Source organism: Haliotis rufescens, unplaced genomic scaffold (genome assembly GCF_023055435.1).
Source record: "Haliotis rufescens isolate VD_foot unplaced genomic scaffold, xgHalRufe1.0.p SCAF_3, whole genome shotgun sequence".
NCBI lineage: Eukaryota > Metazoa > Mollusca > Gastropoda > Lepetellida > Haliotidae > Haliotis > Haliotis rufescens.
In genome coordinates, this window is record NW_025964001.1 from 3,209,069 (window position 1) to 3,235,695 (window position 26,627).

The 26,627-nt window shown below is 43.8% G+C and overlaps 1 protein-coding gene across 3 annotated transcripts in view; it reads left to right on the top strand.

Annotated features, from left to right (window-relative positions):
• LOC124131895 overlaps positions 1-26,627 on the top strand; it is a 47,470-nt gene continuing 20,843 nt past the window's right edge. The window contains exon 1 of one of the 3 annotated variants that reach the window (XM_046495410.2): positions 1-136. The gene's annotated coding sequence lies outside the window, so the exon portion shown is untranslated. Of the gene's footprint in view, positions 137-304; positions 519-26,627 lie in introns of those variants that run through there. The other 2 variants (XM_046495411.2, XM_046495409.2) reach the window with 2 other exon arrangements.

The window sequence follows — 26,627 nt, forward strand, 5'->3', positions numbered from 1 at the left end:
CGCCTACGTGCCGCGGGAGGGACGTTGCTTATCTGGGTTGGTAGCTCACGTGTAGTGAACAGTGAGTGAGGCTTTGCCGCGAAAAGACAAACCGTTTCCATTGCCATTGCGGACCGAGCGGAGGGTATCTGGCGTGGTAAGTAGTGGATATTGTGTGCGCGGTCGATGGCAAATATTGATTTGACTCCGCACGGACTACGAGGATTTCCTCAATGGCTTCCATTCAGGCTAAAGTACCACTAATTGCGCCCCGTTGATAGAACTTCCTCGTGTTGCAGCAGCTGAATGAAACCCTAGCTTATTCAGGCCGCTTTACTACCCTACTATGTGACGCATGTGTATCCAACAATCTGCTTGCCACCTCGCTAGCACTAGAGGCTTGTCTGTCGTAGCGCCTTGGACTTGATCGGGAGTTGGCGCATTTGTAGTCGAGGGAGGTGGATACATACACGAGGCAGGTGTCAGTTCTGGTTAGGTCATTGGGATAACAGCACGTGGCCCAAGTTCGAGACTAGTGGGTAAGTGGGGTGTGAGATGTTGACTTCTGTTGCTACAGCAGATTGCTAGCCTGTTGGCAGTTACTCTCCAGCTAATGACTGTCGTCTTGTGGTTCGTTGCCGCAGTGGGGTGTGAATGGTCACGTTGTTTGTTTGATACAGGAGACGCGCGTGTGTGTGACATCTTCTGGTATCGCTGTGACTGCCTCCATGCTGGGAAGGCGTCACGGTGTCACAGCGCGTGATGGCGTACTTGTCACGCCCGGGCTGTGACTTTGCATTCTCTCGTGTCTCTCTCCATTCACATAACTGGAACAGATTGTCGGTATAAATGTTGAAACCCTTCGAAGATCGACAATTGATCGACATTGTGTGTAAACTCATTTGGTTGTTATTTATCGCCATATGTGAAAATAGTCAATTGCCAGTTTCGTCATCGAGGGAACACATGTGTATCAAAAGTAAATAGTATTTGGGCCCCGTAGTTTCAATACTATAGAATTTTGTCTCCGTCTTATAATATCTGCATATGTACATGCGTCAACGATACAAAATGTCCGCAGCGATCACGTACAGTCATTGCAAAATCGGTTTGTACATTACAAGAACCGTATGTCTTAACATCGGGGGGAGGTTATTATTTTATTATTTAATTTTATATATTATTATTATTATTATTATTATTATTAAAAAAACGGTTTGTACATTAAAAGAACCGTATGTCTTAACATCGGGAGGCAGTTATTATTACTATTATTTAATTTTATATATTTTTTATATTATTATTATTTTATTATTTTTTTATATTATTATTATTATTATTATTATTATTATTATTATTATTGTGCTACCATATACACCGTTGTCATGTCAAGCATCCACAATTATCCAACTAATAGTGTACAGGAATGACACTCCGAACATAATAGTGTACAGGAATCGTAGTATATCGGGGTATTTGTCTGACGCGGCCCATGTAGAACACCAGCTGTGTCCGAGCAGACCCGTGTGCGACGCGAGAGCGATATGCCTCTTGTAGATCTAATGTCAAATGTCGCGTCGCCCACAGCTTATCGCTGGCCGCAAATGCCCTTCTCCGCCTTGTTTATCCAATACCGCATCTGATATGAGAGAGCTATCCGTGCATGGACAGTGTTACCATTATGACATATTAGATTTCCCGAACTCATCACATCCCATCCCATAGCCTATATGGTTCTATAGCCTACTGTATATATTGTCGGCGTGGCCCTTTATCACGGGGCTTGAATGTCGCGGACCGTTACATGCATCAACAAATTTATGACAGTCACGTACAACGTGTCACAGTGTTCCGCTTCCCCTCCTGCAAAGCTGTAAGACTGCCCTCCCCGGCTCTCTACATCACATGGAAGCAGTATTTCCATTGAGAGTGCATGTTTTACAACTTGTCTGTTTGTAGTGGCGAATTCGTGCCATATCACACATTTAACGAGTGACTATATGTCACGTCGTATCATATAACTGATGAGCATGTCACGTCATATCATAACTGTTGACTGTCACTTCGTTTCATATAACTGCAGTATTCTTGCCACATCATAAATGTCTCTCTGGTGACTGTCACGTTGTATCATATAACTTGTAGTTCACGTGGTATCAAGTCGTATCGCAGTGCTGGTTATGCGGTATGTCATGTCGTATAACATGCTGGCAGTGGTGCTTATACGGTATGTCACGTCGTATAACATGCTGGCAGTGGTGCTTATACGGTATGTCACGTCGTATAACATACTGGCAGTGGTGCTTATACGGTATGTCACGTCGTACAACATGCTGGCAGTGGTGCTTATACGGTATGTCACGTCGTGTAACATACTGGCAGTGGTGCTTATACGGTATGTCACGTACAACATGCTGGCAGTGGTGCTTATACGGTATGTCACGTCGTGTAACATGCTGGCAGTGGTGCTTTTACGTTATGTCACGTCGTGTAACATGCTGGCAGTGGTGCTTATACGGTATGCCCGTCGTGTAACATGCTGGCAGTGGTGCTTATACGGTATGTCACGTCGTGTAACATGCTGGCAGTGGTGCTTATACGGTATGTCACGTCGTGTAAACATGCTGGCAATGGTGCTTATACGGTATGTCACGTCGTGTAACATGCTGGCAGTGGTGCTTATACGGTATGTTACGTCGTGTAAACATGCTGGCAGTGGTGCTTATACGGTATGCCCGTCGTGTAACATGCTGGCAATGGTGCTTATACGGTATGTCACGTCGTGTAACATCCTGGCAGTTGTGCTTATACGGTATGTCACGTCGTGTAACATACTGGCAGTGGTGCTTATACGGTATGTCACGTCGTGTAACATGCTGGCAGTTGTGCTTAAACGGTACGTCACGTCAAAATATAACATTATGGCAGTGTTGCTTACACGGTGTTTCTCGAAGAACATTCTGTCAGTGGTGCTTATACGGTATGTCACGTCGTGTAACATGCTGGCAGTGGTGCGTATACGGTATGTCACGTCGTGTAACATGCTGGCAGTGGTGCTTATACGGTATGTCACGTCGTACAACATGCTGGCAGTGGTGCTTATACGGTATGTCACGTCGTGTAACATACTGGCAGTGGTGCTTATACGGTATGTCACGTACAACATGCTGGCAGTGGTGCTTATACGGTATGTCACGTCGTGTAACATGCTGGCAGTGGTGCTTTTACGGTATGTCACGCCGTGTAACATGCTGGCAGTGGTGCTTAAACCGTATGTCATGTCGTGTAACTTGCTGGCAGTGGTGCTTATACGGTATGTCACGTCGTGTAACATGCTGGCAGTGGTGCTTATACGGTATGCCCGTCGTGTAACATGCTGGCAGTGGTGCTTATACGGTATGTCACGTCGTGTAACATGCTGGCAGTGGTGCTTATACGGTATGTCACGTCGTGTAAACATGCTGGCAATGGTGCTTATACGGTATGTCACGTCGTGTAACATGCTGGCAGTGGTGCTTATACGGTATGTCACGTCGTGTAAACATGCTGGCAGTGGTGCTTATACGGTATGTCACGTCGTGTAACATGCTGGCAATGGTGCTTATACGGTATGTCACGTCGTGTAACATCCTGGCAGTTGTGCTTATACGGTATGTCACGTCGTGTAACATACTGGCAGTGGTGCTTATACGGTATGTCACGTCGTGTAACATGCTGGCAGTTGTGCTTAAACGGTACGTCACGTCAAAATATAACATTATGGCAGTGTTGCTTACACGGTGTTTCTCGAAGAACATTCTATCAGTGGTGCTTATAAGGTATGTCACGTCGTGTAACATGCTGGCAGTGGTGCGTATACGGTATGTCACGTCGTGTAACATGCTGGCAGTGGTGCTTATACGGTATGCCCGTCGTGTAACATATTGGCAGTGGTGCTTATACGGTATGTCACATCTTCGCATAACACGTTGATTATAGGCATTAACAGTTAGGAGTGTAATGACATATCGAACTATCGGTATTGTTTGCCCAACGATAGTATTGTATCGATAGGAAAGTAAAATTACCTATAGTATTGTTAATAGTATCCATAACGATCAATAGTTTTAATAGTTGCAATTAGTTATATAATAATACATATATTATGTCATTTTCAAACCTGTCCGTGTTGGTTAACAAGGATTAATTGTTTGTTTGTTTGTTGTTTAACGATGCACCCAGCAGTATTCCAGCTATATGACGGCGGTCTGTAAATAATCGAGTCTGGACCAGACAATCCAGTGATTGACACCATGAGCATCGATCCACGCAATTGGGATACGATGACATGCATCAAACAAGTCAGCGAGCCTGACCACCCGATCCCGTTAGTCGCCTCTTACGACAGGCAAAGTCGCCTTTTACGGCAAACATGGGTTGCTGAGGACCTATTCTACCACGGACCTTCACGTATCATCACGGATTAAGAAAACTTACATTAGAGATCCTTTCTTTGGGTGACTGACTAATGGCCGTCTTTGAGATTGTCAGCAATACTTTATTAATTTCCATTGCATTAATTAATAGTTGAGGTGAGGTGACATGGGGTTTATAGTCGCGTCCAAGATTTTGGCACTTATATAGCGAAGTGCGCGCGTGTCTCTGTGTGTGTCTGCTTGTACTAGTCCGGTCTTTTGGTATGACGCGACCGGGGATCGAACCCCGGACCTTCCGCTCTCCGGGCGGACGCTTCATTAATTAATATAATAATCAAGCCTTGAAGTTGGTTTACTACTATGGCAATACTATTACAATAGTTGAGGCGATGTCAGTCAGTCACCCAAAGAAAGGATCTCTAATGTAAGTTTTCTTAATCTGTGATGATACGTGAAGGTCCGAGGTAGAATAGGTCCTCAGCACCCCATGTTTGCCGTAAAAGGCGACTTTGCCTGTCGTAAGAGGCGACTAACGGGATCGGGTGGTCAGGCTCGCTGACTTGGTTGATGCCATGTCATCGATCCCAATTGCGTAGATCGATGCTCATTGTGTCAATCACTGGTTTGTCTGGTCCAGACTCGATTATTTACAGACCGCCGTCATATAGCTGGAATACTGCTGGGTGCATCGTTAAACAACCAACAAACAAACAATATTACAATAGTTGACTACTGTCCCGATACTTTTGCAATAGTGTGGACTACTATTGCGATACAACCACACATAGAGACACTAACCCCAATAGTCACTCTCACGTACAGAGTATGTGTGGTGTGGGATGCTAATTAGTCACGTGTTGCCACCACCTGACCCCGACAGCAACCGTGGATCTTTGACACCGAACACATGGATATATGCTTCCGATAATGATCTCATTATTTCAGAACATGCGCGCAGAATATCAATATGAATATTAGGCTGAAATTTGGCTCATCATGCACGCCAATGCCAGCTACAAAACCCAACATATTTTGAAGCCATGGAGGCCTATCCCAATTTAATCTTGACCTCCGTGGAATTTTCAGTATGTCATAATGTGCAATGTTCACGTAATTCAGATTGACAATTACTATTAAAGTGACAGGCAATAGGTTTTTAGTCACTCGAACACAAACTGGAATATTACAATTTAATTTCGAAATGAAATAGCATACATAATCGTTGTCTCAAATTCGAGACAGGCGCTTGTAGCGGATGTTACATGGGGACATGTATTTAGGTGTATGGTTACCGTTAGATAACGGTTATTTGCTCCCAACGTTAAACAACGGGTACTGTAGCTAGAATGGATAAGAAACAGGTTTGTAAGTACAGGAATACTTTCTGTCCCGGTTCTCTGAACGTCGCCTGCATGATGCTGTGGACGGGAAGTGATTATAGCCATTATATTTCTTCATCCGAGTAGGACCCGTGAAGATCCGGGTTAGAATATGTCTTCAGCAACCAATGCTTGTCTCCCCTCGTGAAGATCCGGGTTAGAATAGGTCTTCAGCAACCCATGCTTGTCTCCCCTCGTGAAGATCCGGGTTAGAATATGTCTTCAGTAACCCATGCCTTTCTCCCCTCGTGAAGATCCGGGGTAGAATAGGTCTTCAGCAACCCATGCCTTTCTCCCCTCGTGAAGATCCGGGGTAGAATAGGTCTTCAGCAACCCATGCCTTTCTCCCCTCGTGAAGATCCGGGGTAGAATAGGTCTTCAGCAACCCATGCTTGCCGTAAAAGGCGACTATGCTTGTCGTAAGAGGCGACTAACAGGATTGGGTGGTCAGGCTCGCTGACTTGGTTGATGCATGTCATCGATCCCAATTGCAATTGTGTGGATCGATGCTCATGAAGACAATCACTGGATTGTCTGGTCCTGACTTGATTATTTACAGATCGCCGTCATATAGCTGGAATATTGAGTACGATGTTAAACGACAAACAGACAGTGTCCCGAGGAAAGATTCTACCTTATCTACAACTCCAGTCGGGTTTGGAAATAGATATGCATGTGTAAACCAGGCACTTGTCTGCACTAAGCGACAGTTAGGGAATCGTTTAGCTTCGATCTTACCTTATTTTCATGGTTGCATCAAACATTCATTGTGTAGCAGGTTGGTGTAACTCTGGGGTATTCAACTGTCATCAATCCTAACGCGACGGGCAATTAGTCACGCTGAATGTTCCCGCTATCGGTTGCTAGTTACAGGTTATGCACGTCAGCCTCTAATGTAAAGGTATACTTTGGAAACCATCTTTCAACGTCAAGTTTTTAAAATCAATTGCAGATATTCTTTACGCCTTGGGACCCGGGTGGGAGTTTGTTCAAAGCACTTTTTCCTATCGAACTTGTGAGTATGGGTTTACGCCGCCTGTGGCAATATTCCAGAAATATCACGACGGGGGACACCAGAAATGTGCTTCGCGCTTTCGGCCCATATGGTGAATTGAGGTGAGGTGAAATTGGGTTTAACGTCGCGTCCAAGATTATTGCACTTATATAGCGACGTGCATGCACGTGTATGTGTGTGTGTGGCTGCTTGTACTAGTCCGGACTGATGCCGATTTATAGTGCTAGCTCACTGAGATACCATGCCGCAGTTTAACATGAATACCCCACTCAGACACAGTATACTGACTCCGAGCCGACCAGTCCTTGTTTTAGCCCCTTAATGCCGAGCGCCAGACAGGGTAACAACAAGTACAATCTTTTAACGTCTTTTTGTATGACGCGGCCCGGGATCGAACCCTGGACCTTCCGCTCTCCGGGCGGACGCTCTACCACAAGACCACGGAGGCGGTCCTATGGTGAATTGAACCCGTGCTTCGACATGACGAGCGAACGCTTTTACAACTAGGCTACTCCACAGCTCCTGTTGAAATATGAACCTCTCTACAACCGGGTGGTCAGACTCGCTGACTTGGTTGAAGCTTGTCATCGATCCCAATTGCGTGGATCGATGTTCGTGATATCAATCACTGGATTGTCTGGTCCAGACTCGATTATTTACAGACCGCTGTCATATAGCTGGAATATTGCTGAGTGTGGCGTTAGAACAACAAGCAAAAAACATACCGCCGTCATATACCTGGAATATTGGTGAGTGCGGCGTTATACAACAATCAACAATCTATTCTCAACATGTGATCAGTGTGTGAAGCCCATTTCTGGTGTCCTCCGCCCTGACACTGTCATACCCTGACATACTGAAAATAGTAATATGAAAAAATCGTCCTGCCACCACAGATAAACAACAGTAAGATAAAAGATTCGGGTGTTCTTTAAGTTCTTATGAGTAGTAGGGGGCACGGGTTGCCCAAGTCGCCGCAATTCGCTATGCAGAGTTGCGTCCCTTGGGCACGCCAGAAACCTATTTTGTGGGTTCGAATCCCGGCCCGCCCCGATCATGTTTCTAGGTTTGTCAGCACCATACCCGGGCTCGTGTGTTTCACTTAAGTGGTAAACGTCTGAGACCTACATCACTTTGGGCTTTTCTCCAACTTCGGGGCGTCTGGTAGCCTAGTGGTTAAAGCGTTCGCTCGTCACGTTGAAGACCCGTGTTCGATTCCCGTCATGGGTACAATGTGTGAAGCCCATTTCTGGTGTCCCCCGCCGTGATATTGCTGGAATATTGCTAAAAGCGGCGTAAAATCAAACTCACTCACTCACTCACTCCCACATTAAGCTGATACGCCATGATATAAATGGAATACTGTTCTAAGCTGGGTTTAGCCCAACTCACTCTCTTACACTTTTGAGTAGTATACACGTAGCTGGAATATTGTAAAAAATACCTACTCGCTCAACTCGCTGTTGCTTATTTCCCTCCCACTCTGTCCAGGACATGCAGGTGGATATGAAATCACATCACTGTATTTGATAAATATGCTTTCTATTAGTTTTGGGCTGAGGCAGGTACTTGTCACGAGACGTTTCGCACATAGAATTATTATGCACATGTGTTTTTAACGTTCCATTTGATCTCACCCTCGCTTCATAACGTCACCAGTAAAAAATGAGGAGGTTAGTTTCGTAACTCGAAAAACAACTTAACCTGCTTGTAAATTTAACTTTGCTGTCCAAACATGTGGTTATTTTCTGTATACGAGAGGTGGTGGGGCTAGTCTAGTGGTTAAAGCGTTCGCTCGTCACGCCGAAGGCCGTTGTTATAACGGCGTAAAATAATACTCACTGTATACTATCTTCACCTTTCTTCCTTTCATCTACGCCGTTGAGAGGGGGGGGGAGGGGGGGGGGGGGGGGGGGAGAGAATTGGTATTATTGTACAAAAGCTGTAAACATGCCTTGCTATGTCAACCATTGCTCACAAAACCTTGTTCGTTGTTTATTTGCGGAGTCACTTGTACCCACGGCACACCCATCGATGTATGCTTTAGATAAGAAAATGTTTTTAAATACTCCAGACAGACTGCGAGTCATATTCCAGATACGTAATCAAAAAAGAATATTTTAACTTTCATTAGAAATACGGTAAATCGTAGCTTCGGCGTCACTTGGATGTAAGAAAATTTTGAATGTATAGACTAAATTGATTTTACCACATTCTTCCGGAAGTGGGGAGCGTCCTACATTTCTTCTGGGAATGTCATGCAGCAGCATCATCAACATCGTGCAGCATCATCAACATCGTGCAGATTCATGCAACTCCGGAGTTACTTTTCTTTTTTGTTTGTTTGTTAAACACCACAGTCAGCAATATTCCAGCTAAATGACGGCGGTCTGTAAGTAATCGAGTCTGAACCATACAATCCAGTGATTGATATCATAAGGATCGATCCGCACAATAGTGATACGATGACATGCATCAACCAAAAATCAGCCTCTTACAAACATAGTAGCCTGTTATGGCAAGCACGGGTTGCTGAAGACCTATTCCAACCCGGATCTTCACGGGTTCGGAGTTACTTGTGGCCTGATGGTCAAAGGCGAAACTTGTAGTGCCTTAGCTGATAGGGCGCACTGGTCCTGGGTTCGAATCTCACGATACTTGGTCAACCCAACTCACTCACTTCAGACCATTGTAGGGATTCCAGGAAACAATCGTGATCCTGCGAGGTGACTTAGTGGATCGGGCGGTCAGGGTCCTGTTCGCAAAGCGATCATAGCGCTAAGGTGATCGTAACTCCCATACTATAACATAGACTTACGACTGCCGTGCTACGATCGCTTCGTGGAACGGGGCCCATGCTCGGTGACATGGGTGACCTCTTGTCGTCGGACCATGTCGTGGATCGTTGTTCATTTTATCAATCACTGGTTTGTCTGGTCCATATTCTATTATTTACAGGCCGCCGTCAACTACCTAGAATATAGCTGAGTGCGGCTCCCTTCATCACACAACACCGACCCACGTCCATTTCTGCCTGCTTGTCTACTGGGATACCTTTTCCAGAGTCATACAACCCTGTGTGGTACATACGAGTTTAATCTGTATGTATCATGAATAAGATCTAACACGGGACACACGTTTGATCGGCAGGTTCTCTGTTGGGGTGGTGGGGTAACCAAGTTGTTAAAGCGTTCGCTCGTCACACCGAAGGTCCGGGTTCGATTCCCTACATGGGCACAATGTGTGAAGCCCATTTTTGGCGTCCCCCGTCTCATATTTGCGGGAATATTGCTAGAAGCTGCGTAAACCATACTCACTCACTGAGGTTTTGTTGAGTGTTCATTTGTTAGAGGGGCACGGGTGGCCCAGTCGTGTAAGGCGCCGCAATTCGCTGTGCAGAGTTGCGTCCCTTCAGCACGCCAGAAACCTATGATTGTGGGTTCGAATCCCGGTTCGCCCCTATCATGTTTCTAGGTTTGTCAGCACAATACCCGTGCTCGTGGGTTTCAGCGAAGTGGTAACCGTCCGAGACCTGTATAACTCCGGGCTTTCCTCCCACATTAAGCTGACACGCCGTGATATAACTGGAGTACTGTTAAAAGCGGCGTTAAACCCAACTCACTCATTCACTCATTGGTTAGAATAGGTGCTGAAACTCCCGCCCAGTACTGAACGAGCATTCGGTCGTGATTGGTTGCTTTCGAACCAATGGGAAACCTATCACTAGTTATGGACGCTGAAGGAATTCCGCCACGCCCCTTTTTCAGTGGGTTTATCCTGTTTTATTCATAAGGTAGGCATGAGACCACGCACTGAACATGTATAAGAGATATTACCTGTTTTTACCTGAACATAGTAACTGTGCGTACGTTATATATATATTACCTTGTTCAAGTGTGCATAATACTTCATGTATTTACTTGACCAGGGTAATCGTTATAGATATTATCATGGCCAAGTGTACATAATATTACATGTATTTACTTGACCAGGGTAGTCGTTATAGATATTATCATGGCCAAGTGTAAATAATATTACATGTATTTACTTGACCAGGGTAATCGTTATAGATATTATCATAGCTAAGTGTACATAATATTACATGTATTTACTTGACCAGGGTAATCGTTATATATATTATCATGGCCAAGTGTACATAATATTACATGTATTTACTTGACCAAGGTAATCGTTATAGATATTATCATAGCTAAGTGTACATAATATTACATGTATTTACTTGACCAGGGTAATCGTTATATATATTATCATGGCCAAGTGTACATAATATTACATGTATTTACTTGACCAGGGTAATCGTTATATATATTATCATGGCCAAGTGTACATAATATTACATGTATTTACTTGACCAGGGTAATCGTTATAGATATTATCATGGCCAAGTGTACATGATATTACATTATTTACTTGACCAGGGTAATCGTTATATATTTTATCATAGCCAAGTGTACATAATATTACATGTATTTACTTGACCAAGGTAATCGTTATAGATATTATCATGGCCAAGTGTACATAATACTACATGTATTTACTTGACCAGGGTAATCGTTATAGATATTATCATAGCCAAGTGTACATAATATTACATGTATTTACTGGACCAGGGTAATCGTTATAAATATTATCATGGCCAAGTGTACATAATATTACATGTATTTACTTGACCAGGGTAATCGTTATAGATATTATCATGGCCAAGTGTACATGATATTACATTATTTACTTGACCAGGGTAATCGTTATGGATATTATCATGGCCAAGTGTACATAATATTACATGTATTTACTTGACCAGGGTAATCGTTATAGATATTATCATAGCCAAGTGTACATAATATTACATGTATTTACTTGACCAGGGTAATCGTTATCGATATTATATTATCATAGCCAAGTTTACATGTATTTACTTGACCAGGGTTATCGTTATAGATATTATTATGGCCAAGTGTACATAATGTTACATGTATTTACTTGACCAGGGTAATCGTTATAGATATTATCATGGCCAAGTGTACCTAATATTACATGTATTTACTTGACCAGGGCAATCGTTATAGATATTATCATGGCCAAGTGTACATAATATTACATGTATTTACTTGACCAGGGTAATCGTTATAGATATTATCATAGCCAAGTGTACCTAATATTACATGTATTTACTTGACCAGGGTAATCGTTATAGATATTATCATGGCCAAGTGTACATAATATTACATGTATTTACTTGACCAGGGTTATCGTTATAGATATTATTATGGCCAAGTGTACATAATATTACATGTATTTACTTGACCAGGGTAATCGTTATAGATATTATCATAGCCAAGTGTACATAATATTACATGTATTTACTTGACCTGGGTAATCGTTATAGATATTATCATGGCCAAGTGTACCTAATATTACATGTATTTACTTGACCAGGGTAATCGTTATAGATATTATCATGGCCAAGTGTACATAATATTACATGTATTTACTTGACCAGGGTTATCGTTATAGATATTATTATGGCCAAGTGTACATAATATTACATGTATTTACTTGACCAGGGTAATCGTTATAGATATTATCATAGCCAAGTGTACATAATATTACATGTATTTACTTGACCAGGGTAATCGTTATAGATATTATCATAGCCAAGTGTGCATAATATTACATGTATTTACTTGACCAGGGTAATCGTTATAGATATTATCATGACCAAGTGTACATAATATTACATGTATTTACTTGACCAGGGTAATCGTTATAGATATTATCATGGCCAAGTGTACATAATATTACATGTATTTACTTGACCAGGGTAATCGTTATAGATATTATCATGGCCAAGTGTACATAATATTACATGTATTTACTTGACCAGGGTAATCGTTATAGATATTATCATGACCAAGTGTACATAATATTACATGTATTTACTTGACCAGGGTAATCGTTATAGATATTATCATGACCAAGTGTACATAATATTACATGTATTTACTTGACCAGGGTAATCGTTATAGATATTATCATGACCAAGTGTACATAATATTACATGTATTTACTTGACCAGGGTAATCGTTATAGATATTATCATGACCAAGTGTACATAATATTACATGTATTTACTTGACCAGGGTAATCGTTATAGATATTATCATGACCAAGTGTACATAATATTACATGTATTTACTTGACCAGGGTAATCGTTATAGATATTATCATGACCAAGTGTACATAATATTACATGTATTTACTTGACCAGGGTAATCGTTATAGATATTATCATGACCAAGTGTACATAATATTACATGTATTTACTTGACCAGGGTAATCGTTATAGATATTATCATGGCCAAGTGTACATAATATTACATGTATTTACTTGACCAGGGTAATCGTTATAGATATTATCATGACCAAGTGTACATAATATTACATGTATTTACTTGACCAGGGTAATCGTTATAGATATTATCATGGCCAAGTGTACATAATATTACATGTATTTACTTGACCAGGGTAATCGTTATAGATATTATCATGGCCAAGTGTACATAATATTACATGTATTTACTTGACCAGGGTAATCGTTATAGATATTATCATGACCAAGTGTACATAATATTACATGTATTTACTTGACCAGGGTAATCGTTATAGATATAATCATGACCAAGTGTACATGATATATGTTAATACTTGACCAGAGTGAATGTGTATACGTTGTATGTATTATCATGGTCAATTGCACATTTGTCAAATTTGGGAATTCAAGATTTAGACAAGTTGTAGGTATTCCTCTTGGCTCGTATTGTGCCCGTATCCTAACTGACCTTTCTCTTTGCATACGAATCGTTGTTTTGACTACTTTAGTTAAATCAAAGAAAGGACCCATTTCAAAGGAGTTCAACCTCAGTGTCATATTTTGATGACCTCGTGTATTTGAACAATGCTAAGATAAATGAGTATCTTCATTTCATGTTTGAGGTTTGGAAACCAAAGAAAGAACTGATTAGCCACATTTAATGTCCTATGTGGATCTATGCGTAGACATTGAGAATGGTGGCAGCCTCTGCACAAGCTGTATCGTAAGATGGATGATTTCGATTTTACCAACGTGTATTTCTCCTTCGTGTTGATCAATATCAGCTCCAGCTTATGGCGTCAACATTTCGCAGTTTCTTAGGTACTTAAGAGCATGTACATATTATTCATATGTCATGGAAAGACACATTTATTTGAAACTAAGCTTTTTAATCAAGGTTTCACTATCAAGGGCCTGGTTGAGTCATTTCAGAAACCCGTGAAGATCTGGATAGAGAATAGGTCTCTACGGCACTCTGTCGGTACCAGTTCCTTAACGTAATGAGTGTAACCCGTGAAGATCCGGGGTAGAATAGGTCCTCAGCAACCCATGATTCCCGTAAAAGGCGACTATGCTGGTTGTAAGAGGCGACTAACGGGATCGAGTGGTCAGGCTCGCTGACTTGGTGGATGCATGTCATCGTATCCCAATTGTGGGTCGATGCTCATGAAGACAATCACTGGATTGTCTGGTCCAGACTCGATTATTTACAGACCGCCGTCATATAGCTGGAATATTGCTGAGTGCGGCGTTAAACAACAAACAAACAAACAAAGCCAAAAAACGAATTTGATGTACGCGTTGCATGTTACAGAAACGATGTTTTGGGGTTACCGCTTCCGCAGTCAGACTAAAACTTTTGACTGGTGTAATGGGAAAAATAATTGTCGTGATAGTTTAGATTAAAAACAAAGTGGAGAACGGTTACTGTCATCTTGTTTCTGCAGTAGTATCAGTTTCCCATATCGGTGTTACAGCGCGTGGGATGTAGCCACGTGTCGCCCTTCTGTTGGTCACGTGGAGTAGGGCTCTCTTTAACAGATGGCCTCAACGCCTGCCATGCTGTAGAAGCTATTAACAATTCAATGACTGGGATGTGCTCCGACATGCAAGATCTTTGTTAGTAAAATAATTATCCGGAGAAATATCGCAAGCTAGTTAATTATTCAACTATTTACGCCAATGAATGTCTGTACACATCGACGTATTATGAGAATCAGTCTTGTGTATCTGGAGAGGTAAAATATCCCCAGACCCGTGAAAATTCCGGGTTAGACTAGGTCTTCAGCAACCCATGCTTGCCGTAAAAGGTGACTATGCTTGTCGTAAAAGGCGACTAACGGGATCGGGTGTTCAGGCTCGCTGACGTGGTTGATGCATGTCATCGATCCCAATTGCGTGGATCGATGCTCATGATTTCAATCACTGGATTGTCTGGTCCAGACTCGATTATTTACAGACCGCTGGCATATAGCTGGGATATTGGTGAGTGCGGCGTTAAACAACAAACAAACAAACAAACAGATAAACATAAACATAAACATAAACAACCAACCAACCAACCAAAATATCCTCATCAAAGATGGAATAGTATCCTGTGAGTTTGTGTCACAATCATTATGTTTATCTGTTTGTTTGTTGTTTAACGCCGCACTCACCAATATCCCAGCTATATGCCAGCGGTCTGTAACTAATCGAATCTGGACCAAACAATCCAGTGATTGACATCATGAGCATTGATCCGCGCAATTGGGATACGATGACATGCACCAACCAAGTCAGCGAGCCTGACCACCCGATCCCGTTAGTCGCCTCTCACAACACGCATAGTCGCCTTTTACGGCAAGCATGGGTTGCTGAAGACTGAGTCTACCCCGGATCTTCAGGGGTTAACACATCATGTACATGTTAAGGAACTGGTACCGACAGAGTGCCGCATATGTTTTCTGTAGTTCATTAAACATCAGTAAGTCCTATGGATATGACACAGATACACTTCCGCCACCTGACGCATGCTCATGGCTGTCAACTAATCGATTAGGAAGCATTGTTAGAATTTGGATGAACGTGCAAGTGCAAATTTCATTCATTGTAAATTGGCCCTGAGAGATTACACCGCCTTGCAAATATCAAATATTCATTGCCTGTTTGGTAGGCATGTCGTAGGCAGTTTCCTTCGCTTCAATTATATATTACCTTGAGAGAGTGGTTATCTGGTAATTTCTGGTAATTATGTGTCTGTTTACGGCTTTCTTGTAACCAGCGAGGCGTGGAACCGCATGGATACGCTATGATGCACGTGACCGAGCTTGTTGTGGCACGTTAATTTCCGGGCTTGGCAGGACCACCACTCACATTTCCGGATCACTGGACCGGAACAAAAATAATGGTATAGTATTCTTTAGGCGCACTTGTTTGGTGAGGTGAGGTGGGTTGAGGTGAAATGGGGTTTAACACCGCGTGAACGATCATTGCACATACTTAGCGACGTGCACGCCCACTAAGACACCATGCTGCAGTTTAACATGAATACCCCACTCAGACACACTATACCGATTCCGAGCCGACCAGTATTGTATTATTCCCTTAATGCCGAGCGCTAGGCAGGGAAACAAAAAGTACCATATTTGAACGCCTTTTTGGTATGACCGGCCGGGGTCCGAACCCCGACTCCCGCCATCCGACAAACGCTGTATCCGCTTCACCACAAAGGCTATCATATCTTCATCGGACACTGGATGTCTCTAAGAGGGGAGACTCAAATCAAACGCGGATGTATAATTGCACTCCTAATGTTTACGGGGGCGCTGTAAATGGCTAGAACCGGTTTTACTGCAGCAAGTAAGATATTCGTAGGCGGGTTGTCAAAGGTATTAAAGGATGGAAATAGAGAGTATTTGACTTGTTGTGGAGACGAACATCCTTGAGTGTGATGATGGACAACATGAATGGAATCGAGTGTGAAATAGAAACTGTTCTTCATATCAGCGCATCGTGTGGGCTGCAGTGGGCGACTGGTTGTTAGGTTAATGGAGGCACCACGCTGTGCAGGTCAAGGTTGGTGTTACGTAAGGTATCCATTGATTGACGGGGTGTGTAACGTGATGTTATGTAAACGGTGGCTTATGAAGGGCGTTACAAGGATGGTGTTATATAAGTTAGTGAGTTTGGTTTAATATGGCTTTGAACAGTATTTCATTTACATCCCAAAGCCCGAAATAATACAGTTCTTAGACGTCTAACCCACGAGAAACGTAATCAGGGGGAATCTGTGACCCACGATTATAAGTGCCTTGCACGGCTAAGGGACGTAACTCTACACGGCGATATGCATCGCCTTAGTGATTGATATACAGCTGATAACATATAGGTGATGCTACATACCTGATACTACGTAACTGATAATGATTATGAGGGGGCAGGGGTGGCCCAGTCGTCTAAGGCGCCGCGATTCGCTGTGCAGAGTTGCGTCCCCCTGGGCACGCCAGAAACCTATGATTGTGGGTTCGAATCCCGGTTCGCCCCGATTATGTTTCTAGGTTTGTCAGCACCATACCCGTGCTCGTGGGTTTCACCGAAGTGGTAAACGTCCTAAACCTGCATCACTTCGGGCTTTCCTCCCACATTAAGCTGACACGCCGCGATATAACCGTGATAATGTTAAAAGCGGCGTTAAACCCAACTCGCTCACTCACTCACGATAATGATTATGAAGAAATTACACTTGAATACAATGTTGGTGATACATAATTGTGAATATGTAGGTTATGATATAGATCTGGAACTGACAAACAGGTGATTACAAGTAGATGTGAGAGGGGGTTTAACACATGATCTGCCTGGCATCCTTTACAAAGGGTAGTAATGCTGTTACGACATACGTTTACACATTTTAGGTTAATTTGCGTTTCAGGATGTCCTCCCACATGAAGCGGACACGCCGTGATATAAATGGAACACCGTAAAAGCGGCGTTAAACCCAACTCACTCACTCACTCAGTGTTAGGGCCGAGATAGTTTGCTGCCAGACCAATCACAAACGTTACCGTATACGCCACAATACCCAGGTTTCACCAAAGTGACAACCGTCCTTGACCTTCATCACTTCGGGCTTTCCTCAAACATCAAGCTGACACGCGCGATATCACCGGAATACTGTTAAAAGCGGCGTTAAACTCACTCACTCACTCACAATAACCAGAATTCAGGGTTAGAATTTGTCCGAAGCAACCTATGCTTGTCGAGGCGACCAAATGGATCAGGTGGTCTAGCGTGTCACCATACCCCGACGAATGGATCGTTGTTCACAATATTAATCACTGGATTGTCTGGTCCAGACTATCATTTTGCTGGTATATCCGGCGTTAGACGATGAACAAACGAAACGACACAATAGCAAAGGCAATATTCGCAGTATCCGTGTCTTACCGGTTATTTTAGTATTCCGACCCCGGACTTCCTCTGTCATTGGAAAAGTGTACTGATCCTGTCAGTCAGGGCAACGCCCGTGAAGATCCGGGTTAGAATTGGTCTTTATCAACCCATGCTTTTCGTAAAAGGCGACTATGCCTGTCGTAAGAGGCGACTAACGGGATCGGATGGTCAGGCTCACTGACTTGGTTGATGCCGGTCATCGTATCCCAATTGCGTGGATCGATACTCATGTTGTCAATCACTGGATTGTCTGGTCCAGACTCGATTATTTACAGACCGCCGTCATATAGCTGGAATATTGCTGAGCACGACGGTAAACAACAAAGAAACAAGTAAGTAGGGTAACCGGCGCATCAAGTTCTGGTAGCTCAACTATACTACTCAAAAGAAGTTAAGGACCACCTGATTATTTCATATTACTATAGTTAATCTGAAAGAAACGGGTGGTCCGTAACATCTTTTGTTTCCTCACATGGGTACGATGCGTGAAGCCCATTTCTGGTGTCCCACGCCGTGATAGTGTTTGAATATTGCTAAAAAACATAAACCATACTCTCTCAATCACTATGTTTGTTTTGTTTGTTTGTCGTTTAACGCCGCACTCAGCAAGCAAAGTCGCCTTTTATGGCAAGCATGGGTTGCTGAAGACCTATTCTACTCCCTCTCAATCACTAACATCTTTTGAATAGTATAATGTAAATACTGCCCAGTAATGCAAGACGACTGAATCACAATTTCACTACGTGTGTTGTGACTAAAGGTTTATTTGTGGAGTTCCAAATAGTGTTATATGCAGTATGTGCACCTGTCTGAAGGTGTCTTCTCTATCTCTATCTGAAAGTCGAGTCCGCCAGATCGCACTCTGTACCACCTGATCCCCATTGTAGTCTGGATGAGGTACTGGGGACCTATTTGGTGGGATGACGACGACGACGACTATGATAGCATGATTTAGTTATTATTTCCTATGGTACGTGATGTATTGTTTTGTTGATGAAGTTTAATATGTATGTCGATAGTGATGATGAGTGAATGGGGTTGGTTGGTTGGTTGTTTTACGCCGCACTCAGCAATATTCCAGCTATATGACGGCGGTCTCTAAATAGAGAAGTGAGTATGGTTTTACGCCGCTTTTAGCAATTTTCCAGCAATATCACGGCGGGGGACACCAGAAATCGATTTCACACATTGTAGCCATGTGGGGAATCGAGCCTGGGTCTTCGGCGTGACAAGCAAACGCTTTAACCACTTGGCTACCCCACCGTCCCGGATGAAGATGTTGATGATGATGACGGTGGTAATGATAATGTGATGATAACATTGATGATGACGACGACGGTTATGATGATGAGGAGGAGATTCGCGTTATACAGTTCAGATGATGTAGACATTTCGGCCGTGTATCCAATAGGGAGCGACAAAGGACAAGTCTTCACCCACATGGTGCTTGCACAGCTTGTGTCGACGTGTAGGCCCTGTAACTGATGCTCAACAGCTGTGTGTGGCGCCACGTCGTGTTGCGCTGTCGCCGACTCGTGTGTACAATACGTTCACGACATCGTAACTACACTGCTCGGTTGAACACACGGAGAGCAAGCGATTCCGTACGCACTCATTTAATCTACGATTTTATCTACGAAAACCTTTTCCACAAGAAATCTGTACTAAAGACCATTGCACGATTCCGACTATATCATGCGCACGAGTTTCTTAATCACTATTAAATAGTAATGATACCAGGTGTTCGCGAAAAAGTGAGCGTATCCTGCCCCATTGGTGGTACCCGTCTTAAACACAAGTACAGGCAAGTTAATTGTTCACCCGAAAATTACAAAACACGGTAACATGTACAAGTCAAAATAGGGAATTGCATCGCACATCATTTTTGTCACAGACACCTCAAGTTTGGAGATGTCAGCTGAAGTCACTTAATCGCTGTACAAGTAGGAATGTTTTTATACGGTAATACCACGCTCAGGTATACTTGCCTTTCTCGAACACCTGGCATAGGTTCCTGGCTTCCTGTCGCTCAGCACAGGTGGTCCAGTAGTCAAAGGTAGCGCATTTAGATATGCAGAGTTACGTCCCTTACTGGCGCCTGGATCCAGTGATCGGGTTTCTTGGTTTCGCCAAGGTCGATAACGTCTACCACCTGGATCACTGAGCTTTTCTCTCACATTAATTTAACACGCCGAGATATAACAGAAACCCGATTCGTGGTGAATGAAGAGAACATATGGTTTTGTCTCCGAGTACAGCTGGAGTTGAACTTGACACGAAGTATGTCTGGCCGAGTCATAACTAAACATTAATCCATTCACCCTCAGCCTTAGTGATGTTTAGTCTCCGCTAAGCACTATAATTAGCGAGCGGGTCAGAATACACTATTCGCGAGTCAGTCCACACAAATGCAGATATACTGCTCAAAAGGAATTAAAGAACACCCGATTCTTTCATATTAATATAGTTAATCTTTCATGACATGACCGATTAACTACAGTCATGAAAAATCTTCACTTAATTAAAACGCCAATGACATGCCCCCATTGCTGTCATTGAACAGTCCAAGAGACGGTTGTGATTTATAGAGAATTTCGCCGTCGTGTTTTTATATCCAATATATCAACCAAGTCGATAAACTTTGTAACTTTTATCACGGACGTATATACGTCTTTGCTTTTATCAACTTGTGTTGATATATTTGATATCAAAAGACACGAGGGTGAGATTCTATTTATCAGCTTATATCCTTCTTTTACAGTATATAAACAGTAATAACAAGTTTATTTGGTGTAAAAATTACAGCTAACCAGTTTCAGTAACAGATTAGTGATTTCATTTGATTGTGACGTCATGGTGACAAGTGATGTCACGATGGTCTGCAAGACTCGTCCCCCTATCGATGAATGTTATGTGCGTAAATACGACAACCCAATCAGACTGCGCGTATGACTTCAAGTACTTCGGTCAAAGAATCCCTCAGGAATAATCTTTGACTTCACATATGTCTTGCATCTAAAATATACCCAACATACAGTTAAATGTGCTCAAACATGCTGTATAATACCGTAAGTCCCGATGTGTTTTAAATAGTATATGGAATAAAGTGACACACGGGGGGAAATATACGTGAATCATTGCGCAACGAATTCTTTTAGCTATGCTCGTTTGCGCTTAGACGAAACCCAGCTGCAAAAAATGGCCACGAGAGGGGCGCGAGTCGCTTTTCGGCTAGTCCCGGAATGACACGAGTTGGTCACGAATGCAAAGCTTGGTGCTGCGATTTTATAGTGGCGATATCGCCTACTTTAGGATGTATCGCTTGATCTCGCCCAAGCGATATCTCCCGTGGAAGCCAGTTTGGAATGATAAATAAGTGATATCCCCAACTTGAATAATTATCAACATGACCGATCTAAGGAAAGATGAGTCTGTAAAAGTTAGAGATGTGTTGAAGAATGTTCTGGCGTTTGACCCCATACCGTTTACAAATATATTTTGTCCCACAATGCATCATTACAGCGAAAACGTGTATGTTCTTATGTTTTTCGCTAACGTCAAAAATATAAATCGAAAATATTTAATAGGAAGTTTTGTTGGAATATCCGCATCCAAGCGCAAGACGGGCTTCGCGGGACACCCATTCTTGATCCAGATTTTCTCGTCAGATAAAGCACCAGAATATTCCATCTTTTCCAATAAAGTGAAAGATTTGTAGCTTCGGGAAACAAGTGAGTGAGTATGGTTTTACGCCGCGTTTAGCAATATTCCAGCAATATCACGGCGGGGGACACCAGAAATGGGCTTCACAAATTGTACCCATGTCGGGAATCGAACCCGGGTCTCCGGCGTGCCGTGCCAACGCTCTAACCACTAGGCTACCCGACCGCCCCAGTCGGGAAACAAAGAAATATAAAACGTCAACGAGACAGTAACCAGTCTCGATTATCTGCCTAACCAGATTCCATTGGACGTCTAAGGCAAAGCAATCTGCAAATCGACATAAGTGGTATAACAATGACAGTTATCCAGGTAATAAGTGCGGCAGAAGTACCAGCTCGTCTATAATTTGACGTTTAGCCTTCCCTCCTGCACACACCTGATAGATCAAGTTTTAATTCAATAACGAAATTGAGAGCCATCCGTCTTAGATTCCCACTGTGGTTAGCACCTACACTCGCTTCAGTGTGGACTTAATGGATCACCAGCGAGTGGGTAAACAGACTATATCACGTCCTGAGGCGATCTTCCAGGCTTATTGCATGTTAGGCTCTCGTGTCCATACATCTCCTGGAGAAATTATGTCGTTGTGACACAAGCCAAACAATTAAAACGCTCAATGTTTCAAATATGTCTGAAAACAGTTCTTTTAGTACCGGTTGAAACGAGACTCGACAGGAGGGGGAACCGTCGTGCAATCTGTACGACCAGATTGAAATCGCCATGTGGAAGATTAGATCGTGGAGCTAGGGCGGAAGTAACACGTGTTGATGGCATCCCGCTTTGGCTTATAGTTTTACGACATAACGCCTGGAAGTGAACGTGTAACGGACAACGTTGGTTATCTGATGTGGCGTGACGGTTCATGTCGCTGCTCCTTGCTAAGTGATCACGATGATCCTTATTAAAATCGAGGGCGGTAGGGTAGCCTAGTGGTTAAAGCGTTCGCTCGTCACGCCGGGGCGGTGGGGTTGCCTAGTGGTTAAAGCGTTCGCTCGTCATGGCGGGGGCGGTGGGGTAGCCTAGTGGTTAAAGCGTTCGCTCGTCACACCGAGGCGGTGGGGTAGTCTAGTGGTTAAAGCGTTCGCTCGTCACGCCGGGGCGGTGGGGTAGTCTAGTGGTTAAAGCGTTTGCTCGTCACGCCGGGGTGGTGGGGTAGCCTAGTGGTTAAAGCGTTCGCTCGTCACACCGGGGCGGTGGGGTTTCCTAGTGGTTAAAGCGTTCGCTCGTCACGCCGGGGCGGTGGGGTAGCCTAGTGGTTAAAGCGTTCGCTCGTCACGCCGGGGCGGTGGGGTATCCTAGTGGTTAAAGCGTTCGCTCGTCACGCCGGGGCGGTGGGGTAGCCTAGTGGTTAAAGCGTTCGCTCGTCACGCCGGGGCGGTGGGGTATCCTAGTGGTTAAAGCGTTCGCTCGTCACGCCGGGGCGGTGGGGTAGCCTAGTGGTTAAAGCGTTCGCTCGTCATGCCGGGGGCGGTGGGGTAGCCTAGTGGTTAAAGCGTTCGCTCGTCACACCGGGGCGGTGTGGTAGCCTAGTGGTTAAAGCGTTCGCTCGTCACGCCGGGGCGGTGGGGTAGCCTAGTGGTTAAAGCGTTCGCTCGTCACGCCGGGGCGGTGGGGTAGTCTAGTGGTTAAAGCGTTCGCTCGTCACGCCGGGGCGGTGGGGTAGTCTAGTGGTTAAAGCGTTCGCTCGTCATGCCGGGGCGGTGGGGTAGTCTAGTGGTTAAAGCGTTCGCTCGTCACGCCGGGGCGGTGGGGTAGTCTAGTGGTTAAAGCGTTCGCTCGTCATGACGGGGCGGTGGGGTAGCCTAGTGGTAATAGCGTTCGCTCGTCACGCCGGGGCGGTGGGGTAGCCTAGTGGTTAAAGCGTTCGCTCGTCACGCCGGGGGCGTCGGGGTACCCTGGTGGTTAAAGCGTTCGCTGCTCACGCCAAAGACCCGGGTCCGATTCCCGACATGTGTACAATCTGTGAAGCCCATTTCTGGTGTCCCCCGCCGTGATATTGCTGGAATATTGCTGGAATATTGCTAAAAGCGGCGTAAAACCATACTCACTCACTTTTAAAATCGTCATTTATTTCCCGATCCAGTTCTGATGAAGATTCCATACCGGTACAAAAGCCAAAAAAAAGTAAGCATGGTTGAAATGTGAGAGCCGTTTTCCACTATCTGTTACAAAAACACGAGTATCTTACTCTGTTCTTATTCGTCTTGAAATAGTTCCTTTGAGTGACATTTCGAAACTGCATTGGAAAGATTAAAAGAAGCGGGCGAGCTCCAAGTTCTTTCTCCAATTCAGTGTATATTCGTACACTTTTTATCAAGTCAATGGACACAACTGGTGCCTGCTTGAGTTGATGGAGGACAAGTTGGCTAAATTTGCTGCTTATTGTCAACAACCTTAGATAACATTGTTGCTTTTGTGCAATAAAAAAACATTGATGTATTTGGTTCACCACGCTTCTTCAAAGACTAAATTTCTTCTTGTCAATCAAGAATGCATTTCTTCGCAGTCTCATTATGCTTCAACATCAAATGTGTTTATTTTGCCCTCTTGACAGATCACGATACCATGTGTGCCTTAAAGGGTCTTCGTGCGACCGTCTTTCTCAAATCATGTTGAAAGCTGTTGTCCCTGGAGTCACTCGTCATGTGTAGTTATTTAGAGTCAGAAGTCACGTGACGTTTGTTGGTGTCACACGTCACTTGAATTTTCGTTGGTGTCACTAGTCACGTGACGTTTGTTTAGTGGTGCCACTTATTGCGTGCAGTTTAGTGGTTTTCACCAGTCACGTGGAGTTTAATGGTGTCACTTGTCACATGCAGTTTAGTGGTGTCTCTTGTCGCGTGCAGTTTAGTCGTGTCACTTGTCGCGTGCAGTTTGATGGTGTCACTTGTCACGTGCAGTTTGGTGGTGTCACTTGTCGCGTGCAGTTTGGTGGTGTCACTTGTCACGTGCAGTTTGGTGGTGTAACTTGTCACGTGCAGTTTGGTGGTGTCACTTGTCGCGTGCAGTTCGGTGGTGTCACTTGTCGCGTGCGGTTTGGTCGTGTCACTTGTGGCGTGCAGTTTGGTGGTGTCACTTGTGGCGTGCAGTTTGGTGGTGTCACTTGTCGCGTGCAGTTTGGTGGTGTCACTTGTCACGTGCAGTTTGGTGGTGTCACTTGTCACGTGCAGTTTGGTGGTGTCACTTGTCTCGTGCAGTTTGGTGGTGTCACTTGTCACGTGCAGTTTGGTGGTGTCACTTGTCACGTGCAGTTTGGTGGTGTCACTTGTCACGTGCAGTTTGGTGGTGTCACTTGTCTCGTGCAGTTTGGTGGTGTCACTTGTCTCGTGCAGTTTGGTGGTGTCACATGTAATTACATGGTGCCACCAGTCAGTTGTCGTTAGGTAGCAGTTCCGAGTTCCACTTAGGTCGTCACTGCTCCGAATGTTTGACTGTAAAGCCGTAACATGGCGTTCCTTTGTCTAACAGTAGAAACGGAATCGAAGACAAACATTGTGCTCGGCCCATCGCAGTCCCGGCCGAAACATCATTTTAGCTCAATCAATCAATACTTTATTCACTTTGAAGGTCATATGCCAATATATATATAAAACAATTTTCAAAATGTTATACATTGTTAAACAATTACTTTGTTCTGTCATGAGCATAATATATAAACAAGCATATTGATTTTATTTTTTCATGACATTTATATTTTTTAATGTATTTAGTCTTTGGTAAATATTTAATTCTAAAAGCATTTAAAGCAGCAGTGAAGTGATATTCATCCTCTATTATCAGTGGAAACGGTTCCAAGACTACATCGGTTTGGAGAAAATGCTAGTTCTGTCTGTGAAACAAGCAGCGTTGTATTGGAAATAGGTGGTCTAGTGGATAGAGCGTCTGTCTGCAGAGTTGAACGGAGATGGTTCGCTCCCAAGTCGATTCATAGCAAGGACGTTTAAAGGTGGTAATTGTTGATGCCCTGTCCGGCGCTTGCATTAAGGGGAAAAACAAGGACTGGTCGGCTCGGCGACAATATACTGTGCCTGAGTGGGGTATTCATGTTAAACTGCGGCATGGTTTTAAATCCGACATTAGTCCGGACTAACGTACGTACGCAGGCACGCAGGCACGCAGGCACGCATGCACGCAAGCACACACACACGCATGTACACACACGTCGCTATACAAGTGCCCATCGTAAACGCGTAGCTCGATTCCCCACATGGGTGCAATGTGAAGCCCATTTCTGGTGTCCCCCGCAGTGATATTGCTGAAACATTGCTAAAAGCGGTGTAAACCCATACTCACTCACTAACGTGGCAATAGGCACCACGAAACAAACAGTTTTCGTCCACTAGTCCTTATAATGATAACATGTAGCAAAACCCTTAAAAAGGGCAAATTTCTACTAGTCCTTATGATACCTTAACTATTGGGCAGTTTGGCAAGGACTATAGGACGAGTGCCAATTTCTACCGCTGCGAGAGACCTGTGACAAGATGTGCATGAAGGGCAGATATGATCAGCACATGGACACTGGTAGAATGGAAACCTACTCAAGACCTACATCAGTAGATAATAAGGCGACAGATACAAGGCCACGAGCCGGTGCAGCGCGACAGGTTAATACCTAGATAACCACCATTACACAAGTGACGCAACACACAAACGCCATGTCAGATTCCACTCGCTTACCGTCCCTCCGCGTCTAGCAATACGTCAATGCAATCCGATTGCATTCAATGGTAACATTGTGACGTGATTCTATGTCATATTCTGTTTGTTCCGCGTTGTACATACAATGC